The sequence below is a fragment of the Austrofundulus limnaeus genome, unplaced genomic scaffold (assembly GCF_001266775.1).
Source record: "Austrofundulus limnaeus strain Quisiro unplaced genomic scaffold, Austrofundulus_limnaeus-1.0 Scaffold10, whole genome shotgun sequence".
Classification (NCBI taxonomy): Eukaryota; Metazoa; Chordata; class Actinopteri; order Cyprinodontiformes; family Rivulidae; genus Austrofundulus; species Austrofundulus limnaeus.
Window position 1 is genome coordinate 1,294,347 of NW_013952412.1, and position 7,441 is coordinate 1,301,787.

The 7,441-nt window shown below is 33.5% G+C and overlaps 1 long non-coding RNA gene across 1 annotated transcript in view; it reads left to right on the forward strand.

The window, feature by feature from the left end:
• The window catches only part of LOC106513096 (uncharacterized), an 11,492-nt gene that overhangs the window by 1,650 nt on the left and 2,401 nt on the right, over positions 1-7,441 (forward strand). Inside the window, exons 2-3 of the long non-coding RNA XR_001309753.1 lie at positions 5,708-5,868; positions 6,664-6,714. This is a non-coding gene — a long non-coding RNA (uncharacterized LOC106513096). The remainder of the gene's footprint in view (positions 1-5,707; positions 5,869-6,663; positions 6,715-7,441) is intronic.

Here is a 7,441-nt window from a genome sequence, read left to right on the forward strand (position 1 = left end):
ATCTACAAATACAAAGTCAGTTTTACAAGTACAAATTCGATTCGACTAAAATCTGAGCCCATACGAATCCAGCCAATGATTCACTTCTTTGAATCAGGTACCAAAGCAGTGACGTAAGTTCACCACTTTCGAAGCTTCGGACGTCACTGATCACGTGACTTTTACCAAACGAATCAAGCTCCGACACAGTGCTTCTGAAACAGTGTGTTGTTTTTTTTTAATACATGCGCCGAAGCTTCAGCTTCAAACTGCCCATCACTAGTATATATTACTATTAAAATTGTTACATATAATAAGCTTATTCATCTAAAACAAATGACAAAAGTGGTTTGCTATTTGCTTATGTTTCTCTCTAAGCCCATAAAGCACTGGATTCTTTTCCCTTTATTAAATGTTTAGCTGTTATTTTTTTTCTGTACATCTTTTCTGTGTTGTGAGATACAAATACTCTTAAGATTTTTTTTAGATCAGCCTTCAGAAATCTTTTATGGCATCGTCTGTTGGAGCAGCAGCTTATCTGCAGCTGAGAGGAAGCGGCTGGATAAACTCATCAAGAAGCCATTAGAACTGTTGTAGATTTACAAGGTCTTAGTGGTTTAAAGAAGTGTTGTATTTTTACTAAAATATATACAGTAACGTTGAGATTGCAGTAGCTCAGTGGTCAGGTAGTCTAAACCTGAGGCTGAGAGTTTGAGAACAGGTTGTGTCTGGAAGATCATCCGGCATAAAACAATTTTCAAATCATTTGTTGGAGTTTGCTGACTGTGTTGATCCATGCAGAAGGGACTGGCTAAAAGAAAAAAAAAACATTATTTACAGTATTTCCTTTGCACCAGCTGGTTACACAGACCTTAATTTTACAAAAATAATTAATTCATAATGTAAAAAGCAGTTTTTTTTGTTTCACTAAAAAAATATTTTATTAGTTTTTTGCCTTATTGTTGTGACACCTCAAAGAAATTATACTAAGATATAAATGTGTATTAGTAAGTCCTTTTTGAAAAAAATCACAGCAGTGACTTAATTCATCTTAAAGTTAAAATAAACGTTTACACTATAATTTAAATACATTTCCCTAAATCAGACATTTTAGGAAATAAGGTGGGTTTTAGGTTTGGTCCTTTTCATTCAAAAATTAAAACGCACAGTAAGAAAAACAATAAAAAATATTTAGCACAGAATGATCTTGAGTTTTCCTAAAACTAACTTTTTGGTTTTAGCTGTGTGTGCCTTTTGGAAACTAGAGGACAAGTCTGGAAGTGAAAATGTGAATTAGCAGTGCGAACGTAGCCTGCTGCATGTTAGGTTAGGAAATGAGATCAAATTAGAACCAAACTTCTCAGCAGAAGCGTTCAGTCAGCTGTTGCTTTTGTTGAAGTATCTTACAAGGTTTGTATTTTTCTATAAGGAGCAAATGTCTTTAAGCTTTACAGCTCTTTGATTGAGAATTTTTGACAGTTTACCCCTCAATCTCCACAGTAGGCCTAAGCCAGAAACACAATGTCAGAGAAAAGCTGCTCTTCAACTTTTTTGTTTTTATCGTGCCGTTTGTTGCTCAGCTGTAAAATAAGTGTTGGATAGAAACACATACACCATAATTGCTCAGTTTAAGAATGTCAAGTTTATTCTTGGAAATATGACAAACATCCGAGAGTCCAGAAAACGTTAAGTGTCCGTGTCGACGCAGGTGCCATTCTTTGCTGACACGAAATTCCCGGTTGCGTTCAAGCTGCCAGCAATCCGGGAGAAAACGTGTCATTGAGGAAAAAACACCATAATCAGACAGCAAAAACAAACTGAACTGTTTTCTCTTTATTGATTTTATTCTTTTTATGGAGCTCGTAACTCAAATCAGTGCTGAGCATCAAGTTTAAATAATCACAGGTTTTTACTGAGGCTCAGTCAAATCTGTGTATTTTAATTGTAGATGCAGTTACCTGTTTCAAATGATTTAGAGCTCCCCTCTTTTGTTCTCCACTTACAATAAATTAAAAAATAAATCTCATTGAAGTGAGAGGAGCGCTCGTCGTCGACTCGTCGGTTCAGGATGATTTGCGCGCCATGGGATGGAAACGGACCCCATAACCAGCTGGGGCTCAGAATCACAGCTGCATTATGGGTTCCGTTACAATCCCACCCACAAAGAATAAAAGTTTGGGGCAAAACCCAGGTCGGCACTGCTGTAAAAGGAATCAAAAAGACATGTTACAAACATGAAAATTTAACCTTTTTATTGAATTTTTAAAAATGGAGACATATGACCAATTAAATACAACATTTTTATCTTTGGGAAGTATTTTGAAGTTATTGTGATTGTTCCCAAACTCTTAATTCTGATTTTTCCATGTGGTATCTTTAGTTTAAAAGTATAAAACCTAAAAACTTAGCCAGAGCTGAACGAGCAGCTTGGATTGTTTTGTTGATGTAGAAACTGATTTGATAAAAGGAACTGATTCTTGTTTCTGCAGTTATAAAAGAAAAAAATGATGCTTAAATAATGTGGCAATAATAGTACGGTAACTTCTGCATGTTTTAAATCTACTCTTTGTCAACATTATCCTTCATTATTTGTTCCTACAGAAGCAGAACTTTATTGTTTTTTAGGAAATTGTTTCACTTTTTCTTGCATTTTCTAAAAGGAAACCATTAAACGACTCATTCAGCTGAATTTAACCCTGTAGTTCTTGTCAGAGGAGCAGCTGTGTGTTTTGGAACAAACTCTTTTTACAATTTACTTGGAAATAAAAAAGGGACCAGATTAGATAAATCTGAACCAAATGCCAAAGTTATGACTCCTCTTCATGTTCTGCATTAGGAGCAGCAGCAAAGTGCCATTCAGTCGCAATCTGTCACAGCCTCAAAGCTTCCCTCGAAACCTGGAGTCGAGGAATGAAAAACAAACGTTATCTGTATAAAAACCTGCACGTTTTACAGCTCGCAGCTTAGATTCTGAGATGTCACTTTTTAAAAGTTTTTTTTTTTCATATTTAATTTGTCACGTATTAGGAAAATGACCATCACTTCTAATTTGAACTTTATAAAAATGACTATTTTGGTGCTCAGCTCAACTAACCTGTTTTTGTTATCTTTTGATATGTCAGAAAGAAAAAGAAAGCAAAAAAAAAGAGGAGGAGGTCAGTCTAACAAGGAAGAGCTGATAGTGTCAACAAAAAGAGGTAGATAAAACTCGTACAGAGTTTGGCTTTTTTTTTTTTTTTTTGGATTTTAGGCTTAAACAATAATTTCAGCTGTAAAAATTAACTAAATATTTCTCAGCTTCTAATATGGGTGAAAAACAGCAAAGGAAAAAAAAGACTTTTATACAGACAAAACAACAGCACCACTGCATACTTTCAGTTTGTCATCTATATGTCAACCTTGATAAGAAAGCCTGAGATTTTTCTAGTTTTACAGGAAGATCATTTGGTAGAAGAAATGGTGCCAGTTTAAAACCCTTAAAGTAAAATCCAACCCAATCAAAGCGAGAACTGAGTTTAAAAACCCAGAAGCAGAGCATAAAGAGGGGGAACAATGACTGACGGAGACAAAGCCGGCTGAATGAAAGGAAAGTGAAAACACACTAACAGCTGCCAGAATGACTAAAACTATTGATGAATGAAGAGAGGTTAAAAAAAAAGGAAATACTTTGCAGCTCACCTGCAGCTTCAGAGCAACTTGTTGTCCTCAGCAGTCCTGTCTGCCTGTAGTTCTGACAGCCCCAACTTCCTCTTTAAATACTCCAGAGATTCATTTCACTTTCACTTCTCCTGGGCAGACAAAACTCCTCCTTTTGTTTCCTTTGACCACTGCCTCCTCCCTTCTGCAGGGACAATGGTCACTATCTGGCCTCTTTTCTTCCCTTTCTGTCAATCAGTTGATTTATTATTTAATGCACCTTTTTATTTTGACCCAGCATTCATTTGAAGTGTTAATAAAATAAAAATAATGTCGTTTAAAGATGTATTTTTGTAGTTTTATATCTTATGAGAACATGTTTTCTGTTTTTATTTAGTTCAATCATGAAAGAAATTTAGTTTTCCTTTGAAAATCTCAGCAGCTTCATGTCTGAATAAAAATACTTGTTGCTTTAGAAATCAGAGGTATATAAAGTATTTAATAAATAACTAAATAAAAATACCTTACCAGAAAATGACTTTGGTAAAAATGTATTTCACTGATATGAAAAGTACATAAAACTGTTCATAAAAATCGGGAGTCAACGAAAAAGTAAAACTATTTTTACACGCACTCTAAGAAATTTTGAGTTTACTTGACCTAAACTGAGCTGAGTAACTTGCTTTACACTTAACTCAGTTTAGCGGAACCAGTTAAGATAACTAGTTTAAGTAAATTCAACATTTTGTTTTTTAAAGTGCATAAACAACTCTTATCATGATGAGTTTGGTCCTATTTTAATTTGTAGCGTGTAATAATGAGGTGTTTAAACTTCAAAGTAAAGAAGTAAAAGTATCATGTTTTGAATGTAACATAATATAAGTAAAGGTTATCATTAAAATATATATTTTGTAAAATTGTAATAAAGTAAATGTACTACCTCTCTATTGAAAACTGTAATTACCATTTTTGTCAACGTTTTCCTGCCAACCAGTCAAGTTGATCAATTTTATTGTTATTATTTACTTGTTTTTTTTTATTTTCATCATTTTCTGCTTAATGTATTTGTGAGTAAAACTACTCAGCTTTTCATGAAGTTCTGTTTGGATTCTGAATTTCACCAGCAGATCATAACAAAAATATAAATATTATTGCATTTTTAATTGATTTTATTCATAGTTTTAATGCTACTGTTACTCAACTATAATAACCTTTAAAAATAAAACAAAAATATAAATTTCATATGCTTTTTTGTTCTGCTTTTTGGATAAGTACTCTTGCTTTAATCTGTTTTTATTGGTCAATGACAGTTTTTTTTCTTGCAGCACAATAAAACACATGTTGAACAGTACTTTTACAAAGTTAAAGATAATTAAAGGAATAAAATACAAGAGACTAAAAAACAAAGAATTAAAAAGAAACAAAATAAAAACATCAGATTTAAGGTGCATACTTCTAGTCAAAAGTCACGAAAAAAGTTTTTTTTGCAGAGATTTATTCATCTGCATCTCTGTGATTAAACATTTTTTTTCTTCTCATTCTGGATTTTAGTTGTTTCATGATCACACTTTTAAAATACATTTTTAGTTTATTTTATAACACAATCAGATTTATTTTTTAATATTTCATAAACATCCTGACTTATTTGTAGTTGAAGGTACGGTCTTATTTAGGCCCTGTGTCAGGACAGACCCGCATTAAAAGTACATTTTATTAGTTTGTTTTTGTTTAAATTGCTTTTACATTTTATTCAGTACAAAAAGCTTTATTATCATTAAAAAAATTAACACTAAAAAATGATTTTCTTTGCCACTAATAATAAATAAACCAGAGATAATGACTGTAAGCATATTTTAGTTTAAGTTTATAAACTTTATTAATTTCATAAAACAAAATTCTATGTACAATAAAAAAGAAAATACAAATAAAATGAAAGGTGGCAGAGAGAAGAAAAAAATCTTTTGTTTTAGTAAATGCACCACCTGGTTTTGGTAAACGGTCTTTCATCAAGAAGTGTTTGATTTCACACAGGAGGGTCTTTCCATTGTGATAATTAGACCCTCACAATGTTCTCCTCCCTCTCCCTAATTAGACCTGTCCGTGGGCCACATGATGGATGATGGGAGACAGGTGTGACCAACAGCGCGACCCGACAACTCCCATCAGGTGCGTTTGGGTTTTAAACCTGGAAAGTCCGGTGGATTCTGAGGAGCATCCGATCCTCCCTGGAGACCTCGAACAGGAAGAGGGAAGGTGAGGTGGGTGGGGAGAAGATGGGCATCAGGCCAAAACTTTAATCAGATTTTTATCACTGGACACTTTAAACTTGATTTTGTATTTATATTTTTCTTAAACTTTAGTTTTATAGATGCAAATTCAAACCATGGCTGTGTCTAGATAATTTTGAATTTATTTAAAGTTTAGATATTTTGACACATAAATGCAGAACTCCAAGTGGACTGCAGCGCTGCTTCTTGCCCACCAGTAAAAAACAAGAGACTGTGTTAGTGCCTGTCAACATACTCAAACACTGATCGGATTTTAATGTCCTCACAGTAATCTTTAGATAGAACTGATTGTGTCGATCCATTTCAATATGATCACAACTAATCTCTATAAGCAAGAACCATCTCCAGCTGTTTCTGATACTAAACTAAACTTTGGTGGTCGTAGCTGAGCGTTATTTATACTGAGCTTAACATGATACTGCATGAAATCGCAGTTTTGAAATTTTGAAAATTAATTTCTTCAAGGTTTGCTAGGCCTTGAATTACTTTCTATTTCAAGTCCAACTTTTTGTCATGAAATAAGCTTAGTGTGATCTAGTCATTTATAGTTCCTGGGTTAAATTGCTAATTGGTCTTTTTTTTTTTTTAGCTTTCTGCCTGATGGTCTGAAGCTGAAACTTTTTTTTGTGAATCTTTGAGTGTTTGATATTTGATCAGAGCCCAAATTAACCAGTGAATAGAAGGCTTATATCTGTTTACAAAGTCAAGTTTAACAGCCATCTGCACTGCATGAACTGAAACTTGTTTTTTTCTTTTCTAGACAATTTCTCAGACAAGCTGCAGCATGTCTAGGATATGCGTCTCCGTACAGGTAATGAGAACCCAGAAACAAGAACTTGCTGATGAACTGCCTCTTTATTGTTTAAGAATAGGACAGATTTTATTATTTTTTAAGATTCTAAACAAAGTTAGACAACTGACCAAAAACAAACGTGGAAAAACATAGGTTTTATTGGACAGCAAAATATTTGCAACACTTAACATAAAAGCACAATTTTAAAAAGTTGACTCAACCGTGCATGCACTGATTTAAATGCTTAACCCCCCATCTTACTTATAGGCACACCTTTATATAATGCATAGATGAAGCTGGCAGGAAGACTGATGGATTCTGGGAAAGTGAAGTGTGCATCTTGAAGTCTTGATTTGAATTTAGAAGGAGAATGTGCATCTGGTCTGTTGTGTTTACAGCAGGTAAAATAGGTATTGAACACGTCACCATTTTTCTCAGTAAATATTACTAGAGGTGCTAATGACATGAAATTTTCACCAGATGTTGGTAACAACCCAAGTGATCCATACATACAAAGAAATGCATTCCATCAAGAATGCTATGTATTTCATTTTCATAGAGATGCATAAAGTACTTAACTAAGCACTAATTAGTAAAAATACCTTACCAGAAAATGACTTTGGTAAAAATGTATTTCACTGATATGAAAAGTACATAAAACTGTTCATAAAAATCGGGAGTCAACGAAAAAGTAAAACTATTTTTACACGCACTCTAAGAAATTTTGAGTTTACTTGACCTAAAC